The 19,095-nt window shown below is 44.2% G+C and overlaps 1 protein-coding gene across 1 annotated transcript in view; it reads left to right on the top strand.

The window, feature by feature from the left end:
- The first annotated feature begins 15,656 nt into the window (after nt 1-15,656).
- NEDD9 (neural precursor cell expressed, developmentally down-regulated 9) overlaps nt 15,657-19,095 on the top strand; it is a 162,916-nt gene continuing 159,477 nt past the window's right edge. The window contains exon 1 of the mRNA XM_036888662.2: nt 15,657-15,831. The gene's annotated coding sequence lies outside the window, so the exon portion shown is untranslated. The remainder of the gene's footprint in view (nt 15,832-19,095) is intronic.

Here is a 19,095-nt window from a genome sequence, read left to right on the forward strand (position 1 = left end):
GTGGTGAGGTATACAATATAGGAGGCTATGGGTACCTCTAGTGAAGAGAGAATGCCTTTAGGGAGAAAAAGGAGGCAGAAATTAGGAAGCTTGAAGATCCCAAACATCAACTTGGTGGGGGGATTACATGTAGAGCAGATAAAATTTTGTGCCTTTCCAAAGTAAAAGGTGATATCACATAATGGCTAACCATGTGATCTCTAGAATCCGGTGACCTGCAATTGAATTACAGCACTGTTGATTCTGACCAAATCACTTGGTATCTCTAGGGTTCAGTTGTTTTACCTGAAAATAAGGTTCAGGAGACCCAGCTCCTAAGATGTGGAGAGTGCTGAATGAGGGACTCCTTAGAGCATCTGGCATGTATTATATGCTCGACAAATACGGGTTACTGCTAACACTCACACTAAAGACTTGGCAAGAGGTGTGTGCACCTTTCGGGCTGATTGCTAATACTGGAGATTCAAGGAGAACCAGAGGAGGAAGGGGAGTCCCTGAGATAACCTTCAGGAGGAGTGTTCAAGCGGACCTGGGCACACAGTCAGCACTCTGTAAGCAATGACCTTTCTTCCTTCCACTGTGTCATCTCCCTAGGTCTATGCAACTGAATGTCAAGTGCAGGATTCTCCCTGCTCTACCTTGTAGCGCCCCTGTGCCTTTGAAACTTTTTTGATCTGGAGACAGCTGAGCACAGCCCAGCAACCACACAGAAGGAAAGCTGTCAAAAGGCAGATCAGTTTCCTTTCTGAAGAAATGCATATTTTAGGGCAACCATCCAGATGCTCAACCCACCTTAGAATCTAATCAAGCACAGATAATGCAAAATTATAAAGACAGATTTTTTTTCTTCTTCTTCATTCAGCATTTTAAGAGCCCTCTGCTCAGGAGGGAGTGGGTGGTTTCCTGATTGTGGGCAAACACAGGCAGGAAGTGAAGTTCAGCGCTCTAGTGCCACCTCCTTCCCCTTTCCCCTTCCCCATTCTACACCCCCAAGCCTTTTGCCCCCATCTCTGGACCCAGAATCGTCCATAATTTCCCAGCCAAATTTTTCTCTCAAAAAGGATCTGAAACTCATTTACATTAAAATACAAATGAGGATTGCAGCTGAAAAGATTGCCCCTAGATTTGCCTTTTTACCTTAAGCCCCCCAGCAAGATTTCACACTCATCATCTACAAGGAATAGAGAGACTTCCTTTGTAGGCTCCAGAGTAACCTCGCACTTTGATATTTTTAAGGTGGATTCACTGTGGGAATCCTGAAATCCCACTACTTGGGTTGTTAAATTTATCAGCAGAGTATAAAGAAAGGCATGAAGGGTTAAGGAGAGCTATTGGTGCTCAAAAAATGGTAAGCATCTCCACTACTTGGGGCAGAAGAGGTGGAGACCAGCTTAGTAGTTGCAGTTGCCCCTGAATTTGAAGTCCCCTGGAGCAAATCTGCTTTGACAACCAGCTGCCCTTGGATCCATCTCTCTCTCAGGAGGTCGGGGTTAAAACTCCAGAAACTGATTTTTGTAACCAGCACTGTGGGGATGAGAGAGAGTTAACCGAAGGGATGAGTAGCAAAGTCCTGGCCCCTGTGCCAGGCAGGAGAGAGCTGGAGCTTCATTTGGGAGCGTGAGTCTGACTTCCCTGGTTCACACTCTCCCTATCAATCACAGACATTTCTAAAGCTCTACCCTCTCCTCTCTCAGCTGTTTTACGTGTTGCTGATGGATTTTTTTTCTTTCTGCGGTACAGTTCTAAACATGCCCAAGGAACCCACATCCCACACAACCCACCAAGTGTACGCACAACCCCATCTTCATGCAGTCACGAGAGGTATCTTTTTACAAATAGGATTATTTAATCCCCACATTTGAAATGAAATGCGAACACTTAATCACAGCTTTTAAAGCCCCTACGTGACTTGGCCCCTGTTCATCTCTCTGACCCCATCTCACACCATTTCTCCTGCTCACTAGGCTCCAGTCACACTGACTTGATTGATCTCCTGCCTTTCTCCTACCTCTTGCCTCAAGGTCACCACCCTGCTCTTCCCTCTGTCCAGACTGTTCTTCCTTGCAGGATTGGCTCCACTGCATGGTCAGTTCTTGGCTCAACAACTACTTCCCACTAGAGCAGTCCCCCAAGGCTCAATCACATTAACTCTTTTTGTGTACTGCATTTCTGCAATACGAAATTACCTTATTTATTTATTTGTTTTCTTCCCATTACCTGTCTACACCTCACTTCGTTGTAAGCTCCCTGAAGCCAGGACCCTGGTTTTCCTGTTCGCTGTTCTATCTCTATTGCCTACATAGCAGTCAATTTTCAATAAGCATTTTGTAATAGAACCATGTCATTCTTCTGTTCAAATCCTTCCATGGTTCTACATCCTTCTCAGGATAAAGAACTCATTCCTTGGCCTGCCAGTGCACAATCTCCATGTTTTGTCTTAATCCCACATGCTAAACTATAATCACATTTCTCCTTTATTATTATAACAATTAACACACTAAATTGAAATGATCTGCACAGTTTCTATCTCCCAACCTTTACTCCTTGAAGTGAACTTTGTGGACCCATGTCATTGGCATCATCTGGGATTTTATTAGAACTACAGAATCCAAAGTCCGGCATTAGACCTACTAAATCACCACCTGCATTTTAACAAGGGCCCCAGATGCACATGGCGCCATATGCACACCTTATACTTACCAGAGGAATAGTATCAGGTGGGCAGTCAGTCACCCGACGGGTATTAAACTTATCACCATTCCCACTTGGACCTCTCACAGGCATCTCAAGTTGATAATATCCAACCTGAAATAACAATGGTCCTTCAAAAAACAAGACTTTTCCTCCAGTGTTTTCAATCTCAGAAAAAAATATATTGTCCTACACTAGTTTGTGAGCTCTTCTAAGGCTTTATTAGTTTGCTTTGGGAACGGAGGCCATGAAGGTGACATTCTCTGCAATAGGAAGCCTAAGAGGATTGAGTGGAGGTAGGCAGAGAGAGAATAGCTTTATTTTCCTGTGAGGGAGCTGGAGCATAGAGGTCAGCTGGCAGGTGGGTATACGAGTTTGGAACCCAGGAGAGAGATCAGGGTTCGAGAACAGATCTTGGAGCCGACATGCGACAGCCAGCACCGACTCCGCATTTCCTGACCAGCGGCCCACCACATGTCAGGTCATTCACCCTCCAAGGTGACTATCTCATGTCCTGTCCTTTCTCCCGAAGCCTCTTTTCACCTCCTCCCCAGACTTCACTCTTAGCTGATGAGCTGACTTCCTATTTTACCGGGAAAATACAAGTGGCCAGCAGGGGTCATGTACCCACTCACCCTGCTGTGCCTGTAGTCAGCCCTTCTTTTCATGAGAAGCTGCTATGACTTTGTTAAATTAACCTTTGTTAAGTGGCATGTAGGATGGAGGGAAGGGGGCCCACAAGAGAAGCTGCAATAGAGAAGTTTATTACTCATTAGTCCTGAAGGAAGTATATGGCACGCCTCCAGAGACCATGAGGGGAGAGAGAGTGACATGCTCTTATTAGGGTAATGGTGGCATGCTTTGGGATTCTCAGGCTAAGGCCAGATTGTTCAATTCAAACCAAAGTGGGCTGGGTTTTGGTAAGCTTCACAGGGGTCCTATCTAAGGGGCATACAAGGGGAAGGCCCGGGAAAGTGGGGGAGGCTGTTGATCACAGGATCGCTGAGAAAGTCTTATCAGGAACTTACGTCTGTCTGTGACTCTGCAGGCCGCTCTCTAGGGCATATGCTTGCATGAGGGGCTAACGTTACTTTAAGGCGCCCACGGGCTGCCCGCTCAGAGCCGATGCCGAGGCGGCAGCACCCTGGAGGAGCCCAGCTACGCTCTCTTCAGGAGCCGATCTCCCTGCCATTTCTCAGACCCCGTTCCCTTACCTCATCTCAGCAATTCACTCTGCTCTCTCTCCTAGTTCATAAAACTTTCCCTTTCTACTGGATTTTCGATGACCATTCAAGTATTAAATGTCCTAGCTTAAAAATGAACCAGAAAAGCCTCCCTTGACTCTGTGCCCTGTTTCTGCTGTCGCCCCATTCTATTTTGCCAAGCTCCTCGGAGGAGGCATCTACACTGCCTCCTCCAACTTCTGCCCCTGTCTCCTGCACCCACAGCTGAATCTGCTCTGTCAGGGTCACCAGTGACACCTACAGCACCCTTCCATGGCGCAGCTCTCGGTCCCAGCACTTCCCCCAGCAGCCACTGACACAGCTTCCGCCTCCTCCTGAGCCCTCTCCCCTGGCCTTCCGGGACACCCCCCTCTGCTGGAGGTCCTCCTCCTCGCTCTCAGGCCCCTCGTCAGACCGCTTGTTGGTGTCCCTCGTCTCCCGGACCTCTCCACATTGGCACGCCCAGTGCTTGTCCTCAGCTTGCTTCTCTCCCCAGGTGCACGCCCGGGTGGTCCCCTCCAGCATGGCCTCTTATCTGTTAAGTGGTTAATATCAGTATGTTAAATGCCTTCAACATACAGATGATCCCCCGAAGTCCTCTCTCCAGCGCAGACCTCTCCCCTGACCTCCATATTCCTATATCCAACTTCCTTCTCAATGGCGACACTCCAGTGTCTAAACGCCGTGTAGAATTTCACCTGCTGCAAAGGCACTGGGGGACCTTAGTGGTTTCCAGCACTGCGATAGCCCCGCCTCCCCCAGGCGGGCTCTGCACACTCCCATCACGGTGCTGCTCTGTCAGCATGCAGGCTGAGGACTGGTCAGTTACTCAGCGAGTTAGTCTGTACATAGCCTGAGGGCTCTGGGGAAGGGAATGGCATTTATTAGGCTATTCCTATGGGCCAGGTACAGTGCAGGTATTTTTCATATGCTAATATACTTGATCCTCACAGCAACCCTATGAGACACATATGATTTCCCATTTTACATAGACAAAAATTGTGGTTCCGAGGGGTGAAATAACTAATCAAGGATCTTGCAACTACTAAGTGGCAAAGTGGATCCTGGACCATCAGCTTCTAGACTCAATGAATACATACGAGGGGGAGTGTCTCCTGTGGAAGTCCCCCACTGAGGCAGGTCTGCAGGCTTCCTGTCCAATAGCCAATCCCTTCTTCCTGCCAACAGAACTGGATTCTGTCTGTGTATGGGGCAGCCTGGGGCTTCCGGAAAGCAGAGCTTTTCCTAACCCAGGAGCAGAATCACTGGTCAAAGCCAGGTACGACCTTTTCGTTTGCCTGCTGTTCATCGGCTGGTGGTGCAGTTCTGCGTCCTAAGGCCTGAGGCCTGTCTGCTGCAGAGTGGGAGTAGGAGTGAAAGACCTTCTAGGAAAGGAATCATCTCTTAAAAAGAGGGACAGAGACCGGAAAAGGGGAATGTCTTCATTGGGGCTTTATTTATGTATGTATTTGTATGTGGCTGTGGCTGACGATGCCCTACTTGGAGCAACTGCAGACACTTCGCAGTCGTGAACCGACAGCCGGAGAGCAAAGCTAACGTGCACACATTTACTGATCTGCCGAATTAACCAGCCTCTCCCTCAGACCTCGTGCTTGGTGAGGCAACACAGATCTATTGTGCAAACGATTATAAGTTCTATTTTTACATTATTTGTCACAAAGCAGCCAATATACACAATATGCTACATAGATTTGTGCCCACTAGGTTATCCCCAGCTCCTATCACAGTGACAATTGCTCAAAAAAATGTTTTGATTTACTGTATAAAGAATGTTGTGTGTTTCAGAGTAAAAATGAGTGAATTCAATGACTTATTACTGGGTGTAGAAAGTTGAGGCAACCACATGCCATTGGCATGCTCTCTAACAGCACAAGACAAGGAGAAAAAAATAGCATGCTATATTGAAAAAGCCCTGATTGTGTGTAATATGGCAGCATCCCAATACCTTGCACAAGGGAAAAAAACATTCATGTTCAGTCCCCTGTCTGTCCCACGGCCATTTCCTCCCACGTAATTAATTGAAATTTGAAATCGACTTTTGTCCTTGGTTACCGAGGTCCAGACTAAAAAGAACCCAGACTGTATCCTCAGTCAGGAGGTAGCTGTGTTTGAGATTTGTGTTGGCATCTCTGAGCTGTGACCACAGCACACATTTTTGTGGGAAACATCAGATGAAACTTTTATAGCAACATTCTTACTTTAGGAAGGGGCCTGGTGGTGGCAGGGTTCAGCATGCCCAAGCGCTTTCCTCCACCTAAAACTTGTTTGGATTCATTCTTTCCAAGTTAATGAGACCACTTTTCTCCTTTCAGAGCAAATGTGGCTGGAGGAACAAATGGATGTAAAATTGAGAAACATCAGAGCCCCCTTTCCAAAGCCTTATTTCCTAAGACCCTATGTGGTCTGTGAGAGCAACTTGAGTCCTGGTTGCTGATAAAAATGACATAATTTTAGAACTTTCAGAAGCCTGTGTGGCCTTTTCATTAAAGACAGCAATTAGAGCCTCAAAGTCCTGAAAACAATTATCTAAAGGCTTTCAAAATGTCCATATTTGGTATTATTCTGGGCACTGTTCTCTTCCTCTCATTCAGCCCCTGCTTATGCTCTCATTCAGATAGATTATTCTAGGCGTGGTTCCCAGAGACGGTGCAACTGCAGTGTATGAAGGTGCATTGGGAAATTTCTGGCCAAGAATTTGGAGAAAAGTCTCCTTCCGCCCACTTTCTCATGGCCCTGTTCTGAGCAAAGTGACTCTATGTGATTCCTTACATACAGATTGTCACATTCTACCCTGTGACCCTGGCTGATGGAGCTGGGGAGTGGCTCTTGTTTTCAAAGCCATCCATCCCTAAGCCAATGAGATGACTGAGTGGGAGCCCCCCACTGGACAGGGGTGTTCAGTGCCCTGTATGACCAGGTAACTAACCTCTCCTTTCTCTTAGGGAGCTGAAAGGAGACTCAGAGAGAGAAACAAATGTGACAGAAGGGCCAAGAAACCAGGAGACTCATGGAGAAGAGGCAATGGGCAGAAGCCACGAGTCAGCAGAAACTAAGAAAACTGTGTAGTAAAATACAGACATTGGACAGGGCTAGAAAGATTCAAAGAAGTGTCAAGAGGGGTGGCATCTGGTGCCATGGATGCCAGCCATTGAGAAATCAACAAAACCATGGTATCTATAGACTGAGAAAAAAGGGCCAGTGCCTGGGACATGCAGCCCTATGGTTACTCAAACTCTTTGTGGTTCTTCCTAACATCCCATTATCATAAATCTCCATTAGTTGAGAATCTGATTGTATCAGATTCTTGCAATCCGAGTTTAACTAATAGATTTAATATGTACCAGTTGTGTGATCTTGAGTAATTCACTCAACTTCCATGAACTTTAGTTGTTTAATCTCTATATGTAATAGGCAGAATAAGGGTCCCCCAAAATGTCCATGTCTTAAATCCAGAAAACTGTAAATGTGTTCCTTTACATGGCAAAGGGATTTTGCAGGTGTTATTAATATAAGCACCTTGAGGTAGGCCCTTGTATCATCTATGAGAACTCAGTCTAATCATGTGGGTCCTTAAAAGTGGAGAGAACCTTTCCCATTTGTGGTTGGGGTAGATGTGGTTACCAAAGAACGATCACAAAGATCCAGCATTGCTGGCTTTGAAGATGGAAGAAGGTGCCATGAACCAAGGAATGTGTGTGGCCTATAGAAGCTGGAAAAGGCAAGGAAAGAGATTCTCCTCTAAAGCGTCAGAAGAACGCAGCCCTCCTGATATGTGAGCTCTGGATCAATGAGACCAGTGTGGACTTCTAATCCACAAAATTGTAAGATGACCCAAGTTTCCTATTCTGAGCCATTATGTTTGTGATCATTCATTACAGCACCAGTAGGAAATTAATTCATTATAATATCATACTACAAAAACATGGGAAAACATTTAAAAGAATCTATACTCCAATGTAACATTGGGTATGTCATCTTTTTAAATTATTTTTTCTAGTTTCAACATGAGTATATTACTTGTGTAACAAAGAAGTGAGAAAAGTATTAAAGAAGAAGTACTATGTCCAAAAATAAATTATAAACAACTCCTAAGGCTAGGCCCAGTTGTGACATCGTAGAACAATCCAGGAGATGGCTTAATTGTCAGCTTATATTTTGTCTCTTTTTGGATGCCCTACCTGTAACTCAATTCCTCCACAAAGACCACCATTTAAGTATCTCTTGGTGCCTTTATTTTCTTTTCCACTTTTCAGGTACATATGTTTGTATTCAACTACCTAATGGTATCAGTGTTTTTCTATACTTCTGTAAAAGGTACTTTTGGAAAGACTTAGTTATCTGGTAAACAATAAATCCAACAAATAGTTGTTAAGGATAGTTTGTGTGGTCATGAGGACACTTAGATGATGCTTGTTTTTTTGTCCTCATTAAGCCTGGTATGGTGCATCATGACAGATCTCTAAACCATGGTGATACAACCCACAACGTACTGAGGAAATTTTTAAAAGACGTTTTAGAGACTTTGTAGCCCAAACAAGACTTGCCTCCCTTCACAAACTCATCAGCCTTACCTAAAGTCTGAAAACCCTCAAGGGCCATTCACAGTCCACCCAAAGTCAACTGGGCAAGGCTATGACCTGATGCTAGAGTTACCAACATTGGTGATAAGCCCAAGGAGACAGTGAAACTCCTTAGAAGGTACTTGTAAAACACTTAAGCTTAGAAACTTGGCTTTGGTGAGTTAAAAATGCAGAGCATGCCTATAATACCAGTTCTCACTTGAGAAAGAATTTGTTAGTTCTTATCACAGCCAACTATCTTCAGGGCTCTGAATCACCCTAAATTCAGTCTGGCATTTGCACAGGACAATAGGTACTTGGCATGACCTGGTTAGGGAATGATGCAAGGCTGTTTCCCATTAGGTCACTTTGATCTACAGCTGGGCCAAATTCCCTGGACCTGTCTCCAGTCAAAATACACCCCACAGGAATAAAGGAAATCAGTCAGATTTTTAAGAGTAGGGTTCTAAGTACTTTTAATCCTGTCTTTATTCATCAAATATTTATTGGATACTGTAACTGTGTTCTTGAAACATATATGTGCATAAGAATTACCTGGGAGGTCTCCATACTTCAGAGAAACTGATTCAGCAATTCAAGGATGGGGCCTGGGGATCTACATTTAACCAGCTTCAATGGGTGACTCTGATGCAAGCCTCTACAGGCTACTTTGTAAAAGTTTAACTTGGTCCCCAAAATGAATAAGCAATAGTTCCCTGCTGTCAGGAGCCTGCAAGTCTAGAGAAGGCAGACACACTGTTGTGATATGATGCGATTAATGCAATCATAGAAGTCCTGGTGGCGACAAAAGGGAGAAGGATACCCTATCCAGGAGACTGCGGTCTTGAGGGACGTTGCCAAAGGAGAAGGAGGAAGGGTATTCTAGGGAAGGGAATGGCCCTCATGAGGCTGTAATCATGAGAATACATGAAATGTTAGGGAAGGGTGAGCAGTTCCAAGCGATGGGAAAGTGCAGTGTTCTCCAGGGCTGAACAAGCAGGAGAGAATCTTAGACAACATGGATCTCCATTCACCAACTAAGTCATTTCAACTTCACTTTGGTAAAGTAAAGTTGGTGGAAGTTTTTAAGCAGTGACATGAAGAGATTTTAAATTTGTCTGTAAAAATATCTAATATTGTGTGATGTCCATTCAACAAACATCTCCTGAGGATGTGCCCTATGCCCAACAGTATACTAACTACTAGAGGTTAGAAGACTACTGCAGTTAGGAATTGCTGTGATAGTCTAAGCAAGCAATGAAAGTTAAATCTAAGGTGGTCCTTGTGTACAGAGGTAACTGAATTGATCCACAAGATTTGAGATTTAAAAAGAAAATTAGGATTTAGTGACAGGTTAAATTTAAAAAGCATATAAAAGATGTGCAGTGTTTGGAGGCAGAGAGACTTGTATGGACTGAATGTTTGTGGCCCCCCAAATTCATATGTTGAAGCCTAATCCCTAATTTGAGGGTATTAGGAGGTGGGTGGTCTTTGGGAGTAATTAGGTCATGAGGATAGAGTCTTAACAAATGCAATTAGTGCCCTTAATGGGAGAGACACAAGAGAGATGATCTCCTCTCTCCCCTGTGTGTGTGAGGACACAGCAAGAAGGTGGCTGTCTGCAAACCAGAAGGAGGGCCCTCACCAGAATCTGACTGTGCTGGCATCCTAATCTTGGACTTCCAGCCCCCAGAACTCTGAGAAATAAATGTCTGTTGTTTAAGCCATCCGGTCTATGGTATTTTATTAAAGCAGCTAGAACTAAGACAGAGACGAAGTGTATGATAATGACATTAATGCAGAGTGCAGGGGGCAAAAGACCTAAAGGGGAGCAAACGAGCCCATCGAGAAAGAGCAGCAGGGCAAACACGTGTGCGGCCTGATGGTGACACCTGGGTAGCAATCAGTGCACAGTGTGGTGAATCATGCAGGAAGTGACCAATGTTGAGTGGGGGTCCCCCAGAGAAAGAAGAAAAAAGGGTCTTAGAGGGAAGAAGTAATCAGTTATTTTAAATGCCACAGAGGGAACGACTTTGTACTGAGTATTGGTTTCATCATCTAGGATGCCACGGGCAACATTAATGGTGCAGAGCTAGGGGCCAGGGTGCAGGCAGACATTGGCATGGCAGGGATGTAGTGAGGAAGGAGGGAGTAGCAGGGGTGCCATGGAGGCACAGAATGTAGACTGCTCTTGCAGGGAAGTTGAGCATGAGAGGAAGAAGAGAGAAGAGAGGCAAAGGAAGAAGGGCGGGCAGAACCAACGCCTGTTCCTGAACACATGGGCCCAAGGCTTTTGCTTATATTGTAGGAAAAGTTGTGGTCAAAGTAGAGGAGGCATAAGGTGGATTTCCTTTGTAAGCTTCTATTGTCTAAGAGCAGAAGAATTATATAAAGACTAAAGGGGAAAAAACAGACAGTGTTGGGGCTTTCAGTACTGGGAATCGGCAAAAAATATTTCTAAATCTTTAAAGTAGGAGCTCTCCATTGGGATTGTGAGATGGAGGCTGCTCTGAGAGTCAGAGGGAGGAAAACCTTCCAGAAAGGTGAAGATGAAGGACCAGCCATTGTACAGGAGAAAGCGGCTTTAAATGATCACAGCCCTGGGAGGCCCCCCTTGGGCCTGGGTCATTGTCAGCGGCTGCAGAAGTACCCCCGGAGAGGCATGATTTGACTTGATTTTTTGGCTAAGAGATTGTGTAGGAAAAGGGGGAATTCCAGGCAATCACTTGGTCAAATAAGTAATGGACCTTTGGTGTTTGATCTGGGAATCTCTCCTCAGAGGCAAACCAGTTGCATGTAAATCCACAATTTTGTGTATTTAGAAAACAAACAGGCAAGTCAGATAAACTGAGGAGGCTAATCTCTTTGATCACTGGAAGCAGCAACATAGTTTTACTTTTTACATTCTCATGAATAAGATGTTGTTTTCAAATTGCTGTTTCAAGTGAAACCAGAAGAGCAGTTGATACAGTTCCCTCAGAAACCAGGAGCAACCTAGTGGTTTCGGTCTCATGTTCTCTTTGTGTGCATGGCACGCTCCAGGGTGAGACTGCACACCCGCACGACTGCAAATTGACAGTGGTTACGTGTGTTTATATAAATGCCTCGGAAATGTCCCGGCAGAATACACCCCAAACAGACAGCAGAGGTTTACTGCAGGAAAAGCAGGGGAGAGAACTGAAATTAGGACTGATGGTCAAATGGCACTTCAGTTTCACCTGCTTGTTAGTTTTTTAAAAAATATAAATGCATGATTTATACGTTTTAAAAATTAATTAAAAAAATTTTGGAAAAATCAACACAAAAAAGATTTTCTCAGTTATTCTGGGGGGCAGTCAAAGATGGTTATCACTCAGTTGGAGGAACGGCGGGGGTGAACAGCATATTAGTAATGAGAAATCTGCTTGGGGCTTGCCAGATGCCTAAATGCAATGAACCCTTCCAATAAATCAGAATCTTTTAAATTTGCCATTAGTTCTTTCTTCCTTTTGCTCTTCTAGGAGCCCATGTTTCTTCCCAGCTGTTCCATGAGCTAGAAGAAGGGTTTCATATTTTCAAGTGGCAGTTACCTCCTAGTGATAAATATCAAGCATGGTAGCTATTACCATTATTATTAATCAAGTGGTAATGCTTAAAGCTATAATTCAAAGGATTGAGGAAGGAGCAGGGAATGAGGAACAGGATGCACAGAAGAGCAAATTTCTGCAGAGACCACGGAGGATGCTAAAAGAGCCTACATCAGCAGCGCATGCCCTGGGCGCGGCATAGGTGAGGGCTGGGCTCGGAGCTCCCATAGAGGGAGAAGAGTCTGGGAAGAAGACTCGACAGATGGTTAGAAGGAGATGAATAAGAAGATTCCTGAGCAGCAGAAGGGCCTCAAGCAAAAGTTAAGATTATTGGGGGAGAATTGGCAATGAAACAAAATGGGCTTTGCTCACTTTCCCCAACGAGTCTGAGTAGCTCTGGAGTGTGAGAGAAAGTAGATGGAGTTTCCACCATGGGCTGGAAATGGGTGACACCTAGAAGAACAAGAAGAAGGAAATTAGCATGAACACATTGCTGAAATAGCTGGTCATGGGGTGCTGGCAATGTAAGAGTGCTAGACGCCAAGGACTTGGCCGAGGTATTGGGAGAATAGCAAAGACAGAAGGCAAAGATGTACCGTTATGAGAGAGAGAAAAGGAGGGTCGTGAATGGTGAGAGAGCAGCAGAGGAAGGTAGGTAAGGTTCATTGTGCTGTGATTTCTCTCAGGGAAGAGCTGATGCTCATTTAGATTTTATTCATGATAACACTTGTTCAATAAATTATTTTAATACCATAAGTGAATGAATTAATGGGAACAGTTATCTCACTAAATATGTCCCTGCTAGGCTATGATATTTTTGAAGGCAGGCCCTGTGTCTTGCAGACTAATGTATCAAAGACGCCCAGGAAAGCCCAGGGGAGTTGGCAGGTATGCTGGGTATTGAATGGACAAACATGGGCTCCTAGAAGAGCAAAAGGAAAAAAGAACTAAGGACAAACAATCTTTCTGAGCTCTGATTTCTTTATCTAAAAATGAAAACCACAAGATGACTCCCACTCCTGAACAGGGGTGAGACGTCCATTCTAACACTAGACATCCTAGCCCTTAAACCTTGCCAAACCAACTCTTGGGCATATTCATTTAAATCCCTCAGTGGGCAGCTGATTCCTTATGCACTTTCACTCGTAGAGGGAAATGAATCAAGCAAGTGGAATCATACATACACACACAAACACAACGTGGCACTAGATTGTTTTAAACTTTTTAAAATCTCAAATTCTCCTCACTTCTCCATCCCCCACCTCACAGCTGCCACTCCGTACAGCAGTCTTCCTTAGACCAAACGTCCATGACAAATTCAAAACAGTTGCCTGGGGTTTGGCTACTGCTTAACAGGTAGTTATAAACCCTTCCACGGTGCTAACTGAGATGGCATGAAGAAGCTAATTAAAGCAATCAAGAAGACTGTTTAAATACAGCCAAAAATGTAAACAAGGTCTGCATTGCAGAGTAATTAGAAATTATAGTTGTTTGTTTTTTGTCAGAACCATCTGTGGTTTGTCAAAATTTTGACATGTGGCATAACCTGCCACTAATCAAAAAGAAGAAAACAAACCAAAAAGAAGAAGAAGAAGAAAAAAAAAATCTAAGACACTAAGTAAGAAAACAGACGTACAAAACCTCCGTCTTTCCAACTGGGAAAAATATTTAACTTGTTTTTCTGAAACAAGTCTGATCTGGTTTTGGACAAAGGCTGAGTTCCTTAGTTTGCCTTGACAGATACACCTTTTCTTCCTTCTGCAGAACTCAACAGTGGGGGCCCGGGCAGCTCAGAGTGGGAAAAGAGGCCATTAGGCTGAAGATGAAAGAATAGAGTTAAGTCGCCAAATTCAAGTACTTTATTTCAAAGAAGCCCAACCTTAGCTTTTGCATTATATTTAGAGTTTCATTGATTTACGGAGATAACTCAATGGCATTAATCTTCGAGTTAGTATATATAACTGTAAATTATTTTTTCTAAAATGTACACATTTAAATTGATACTGCTTAAACATCTAATGAAGAAATAATATGATACAGTCTAATGGAGGTAATATAGTATGATAGAAGAACATTTGAAAAATAAATATAAATTGTTTATACTTCTCTACTTCTGTTGATTTATTATGAATACTCTGCACTATAAGATAAAAACTTGGAAATAAGATATTTGGAACAGTTCTTGATCTGGAATAGTTCCTGATAATATAGCATGTATTCAAGAATTAGTCTTATGGAGAGGAAAGAAGAAAGAAAAAAGAGTACCTTGATGGCATTTTTGCCATGAATATTGCTAGTTACACTTACAGATACAATATAGGCATGACAGTTAATGTAGATGTCCTTTGTTATTGATGTATTTCTAAGTCCCAATTGCACAAGGCATTGAACTGATTGTTTCTTTGTTTAAATATGGCATCTACTTATGGGCAAGTGTTCCTTAACAGTTATGATTCACACCAGCTTGACATTTGAAACTCAGTGACATAGATGTGAATTTCAGAGAAGTGTTACAGGAAATTAAAACAAAACAACAACAAAACACAGGTTGCAAAAGTGAAATATACAACATGAGCAGAGCGTACAGACACAAAGGGAGGGCCAAGGGCAGCCCCCGCCCAGGCCTGGTGACGAGCAGGCGGGAGCAGAAGCAGCTGGTGTGCCGGGTTCATTTGCAGAGTATCAGTTACTGAAGCATTTCCTCCTCTGCTCAACCCTTGTTGTCCCCCAGTCATTCCCTAGACACCAGCGAGGGGTTGGAAGCTGGGTAAAAAAGGAAAAAAAGCAAAAGCCCGGGCTTACAATAATACAATTTGACAAGAGTAACAATAGCAAACATTCGAATACTTCTTCCTTATTTATTTGTGCCAGGCACTCTCTGAGTGCTTTACTATACTGTCATTCAATTCTCACAACAGTCCTTTGATTATTCCCATTCTACAGATGAAGAAGTTGAGGCACAGAAAGATCAAAAGCGTTTAGAGGGTGGCACCAGCATGCAAACCAGAGTGCCTAACGACGGACCATATCCACTTGTCTGCTACTCGAAAGTATAGCTAGAAGAAGACAAGGGACTTTGAAATTCTCTTCCACATACTCAAATCTAGGCTTCATAACACATTAGAAATAGGAAGTCTCCATTTGGGTAACCTATCCCGTAGCAGGTTGCCCATCAGAGGCTCATCAAATACTTGTCAAATGAAAGGGTGTTTCATGGCAATTTTATAGTGGAACTCTAGAAAATATTAAGCCCATAAAGCCACAAAACCCTACCTTGATTAGCCTCAAGATAGCCTAACTTTTGCCCCCAAATCTGCCAAGAAAGGAGCTTCCACCACCTAGAAAGTATGCTACACAGAATTTCATTGCAATAATAAGGATCGCCTATCCTTCCCCAAATAGCAAATGGTGCAAACTGGAACTAGATCTCTTACCTGCCCCTAAACTATAGATCGTCCACGGGGTATGCAAAGGTCTGGAAGAGAGAAAAAAAAAAAAAAAAAAAGAAGAGGCACAGAGAGGAAATGAACTGAGACAACATCACCGCACAGCAACCGGAAGGAAAAACACACATACACGCGCCCCTGACAGTCTACGTGTGTGGTTGCTCAGTGGGGAAATGCTCACAGCTGCCTTTTTGAAGCAAGCCTGGGGGCTGCAAGGGAGACGCCTAACCATGCAGGACTGAGCTGCCACCTCCTGTCCGCCTGCCCGGGGAGAGGCAAGGACGCCGGGACACCAGATGATCCTCCTGCAGCGGGTCTGCCCTGGGTGAGTTCCCGGACGCACGGCGGGGAGACTCACGCAGACGCTGACTTCCTGAGGGGGTGGCAGACATCTGGTGGTGTTCCCCATGGTTAACACCCCTGACTTGGAGCTGGGCAGGACTCGGTGTACCCCAAAGGAGGAAAGAGTGACTCCAGGTCTCCTGCAAGCCGGCCTGCAGGCACTGGCTTTAATGTGACTTTCAACCAACATGGTTCTATTCTTTAACCCACCCTGGGCAGGTACTTCCTGGCGAAGTGCGGGGCTCCTCCCCCTGCATGCCGTCCTCCGAGAGCTTACCTGTGACCTTCTTGAGCTTTTGTTTTTCCTAAATTACTTCAGGACTGCAAAGCGTGAGCTTATACCTGATGGTGGATTCGAGTCATTTATGTCCTTTTCAGCCACTCTGGTTGACAGTTGAACTCAGGGTGTGCCTGGTTCACAGACAACTGTTCACTAGCATCATCTCTAAGGGGCTGGAGGCAAAGCATCCTGGGTTCTGCCTCTCCACAACAATGAAAGCTCCGTCCTTGCTTTTCTCTATATGTATTAATTCGTATAATGTGTTCATTCATTCAGTTTCATTTCTTCCACAAAGCACGTGAGGCAACTTTTTTTAGCTTGCTGATACTATTTCAAAATGAAGAACATACAGCTTTACAGGGGACGGCCATTCTAACAGGGCTACGTGCTGACTACAGTGGTGTGGAGACTGGGCTAGTAAGGAGAGGGCAGAGTGGGTGCTTCCGTCGGTTCAGCCTTTCCGCCAGAAGTCGGTTTCCCACCAGAAGTGGGTGTGAAGAGCAATTGTCTGTGACAGAATGCTGGGGACCAGCCAAGCTGTTTTCCTCCCTGTTTCTGTTTCCTCCCAAGTTTATTTATTTTCAAGGACGTTCCTGTCCTGAGAATGGAGTAAAGTGGAGTGGAGGAAAGGGAAGCACATGAATCCATTTGGTGTTAGAGCTCCGCCATTTCTCGTTACTGAGTTAATTAATCTATTTAACAGCTATCTAGTGAGTAGTCATTGCATGGCAGCAATATTTAAACCCAAACTTACATAAGATGGAGCAAAACTGACATTGCTCTGCCACCAAAAAGCTCACAGACCAGGGAGAGGCAGATGTTAATTAATAATGACACAAATGTGATAAAGGCCAGAACATCCTGGGGGAGAACCTGATCTTGCCTGGAAGAGAGGGAGGTTCCCTCAGGAAGGTGGCGATGACAAGTGAAAACACATATTTCACAGGGCAAAGAGCTGGCTGGTGCTCCAGGCAGAGCTTATGCCATGACCTTAGGTGGGAGACACAGAATTGTTAGGCAAAATTAGGCCCAGTGTGGCCAGAAAAGAGGAGAGTGGCTCAAGATGAGCCCAAAGAATGAAAGATGCTGCTGATTCTAAAAGTGGTGAAGAAGCAAGGGGTTTTGTGGTCTGGTGTGCCTTTTTAAGGAATTCCTTTTGATACAGTGTGGAGAATGAATGAGAGGCCAAGCCTATGGCCAGGGAGAACAGTCAAGACAGTTGAAGCAAGGATATTATGGGAGTACAGACAAGACAAGGGGGTGGCAGTGGAGACAGAATTAAACAGAGACACATGTTGAAAGGAAAATCAACAGGACTTTGGTGTGGAGAGCAAGGGAGGGGTTTCGAAGGTAATCCTTCTCCTGGTTTGGGCATCCACGCAGGTCTGTTGCTACCTGCTGGTCAGTGACTGGATTAGTTCAGTTCTGGAACTGATGACTTTGGAGGGCCTAGCCGACACCCAAAGGCGGATTCAGCCAGGCAGCAGACGTCAAACAACATCTAGAGCTTGAGCAGACGTCCAGGGATCACTGGCGCAGAGATGGTAGTTGAAGTCATGGGAATGGATGATATGTATTCAAGGGAGAGTATCAGTGAGGGAAGAGGAGGGCCATTTAGGATTGAACCTTAACAAGTTCTAACATTTAAATAGTAGTTTAGGAGAATAAGCTCTCCAAGAAGACTAGGATAGTTAGTTGAGGAGTTAAACAGAATTACCATATGACCTAACGATTCCACTCCTAGTTTTAGATCCAAAAGAATTGAAAACAAAGACTCAAATAAGTACACGTACATAAATTTTCATAGCAGTACTATTCACGTTAGCCAAAAAATAGAAACAGCTTAAATGTCCATCAAGAGATGAACTGATAAACAGTGGTATATCCATACAATGGAATATTATTCAGCCACATAAGAGTGAAGTACTGATACAACGTGGATAAGTCTCAAAAATACTGTGCTGAGTGAAAGAAGCCAGGCACAGAAAGTATGTGATTCCATTTATATAAAACATCCAGAAGATAAAATCAATAGACAGAATGCAGGTCGGTGGTTTCCAGGAGCTGGCAGATGCGGCATCAAATCACATTGAATCACTAGACTTTGTCATAGAGAGGAAACTTTCCCATTTTCACTTCTCTGATCCTCTGATTTTGGCTCTCCTAAATGCTCCAACCAGTGGCCACTGACCTTTTTAACAAAGAGAAAGTGGACCTTGGGCTATGAGCCATCAGCAGGCAGAGGTAGCTAGCTGAAATTTAATACTGTGGTTTTGTTTTCCTGAATTTATTTTTCATGATTACCTTCTGTTAAACTACAATGGCACTGGCTTTTTATTTGCAGGAGTGGTCTAAACATTTATGTATGTATAAATATCTTCAAGTTTTTTTTTTAAGTGAGTCAATTTAAAGAAAAATCATGGTACCAACTGTACTGTCCACACACCAAATTGGCAAACACTGGAAGGTGAGACTTGAATGGGAGAAGACTGGCAAGGATGCTCATGGGCATGGCTGTGCCTCATTCTACCCAGCTCCTGCTCAGTGTGTGCCATGCTGGGATAGCATGGATGTCCTAGGCAGGGGCTGTCCAAACCAGCCTTGTTTGCTGCAGGCTTTTTTGATCACCCAGATAAACAGTATGCCCACAGTGGCTCCCAAGTACCTGGGCAGTGATGATAGAGACTACTTGAAAAAGGCTCCAGGGTATGGCAGCTGCACTACAGGTGTTCAGAAGGAACTCAGCAATGGTGAAATGAGGTGACAGGTGGAGACATCAGTGTGTCCACATTCCTTTTCCCATTCACTTCAGAGCAGAAGCCTCGGCTAACAGAGGTCTATGACAATTAAATTTATATTTAATTTCTACAAGCAGCTGTTCTTCCCCAAAGGCCCTCCTCCAATTTCCAAGAAAGGTGACAAATGAGAATTAAAGTAGATGTCACCTTAGAAAAATTTTTAAGTATT

The sequence above is a fragment of the Manis pentadactyla genome, chromosome 16 (assembly GCF_030020395.1).
Source record: "Manis pentadactyla isolate mManPen7 chromosome 16, mManPen7.hap1, whole genome shotgun sequence".
In the NCBI taxonomy this organism is placed as follows: domain Eukaryota; kingdom Metazoa; phylum Chordata; class Mammalia; order Pholidota; family Manidae; genus Manis; species Manis pentadactyla.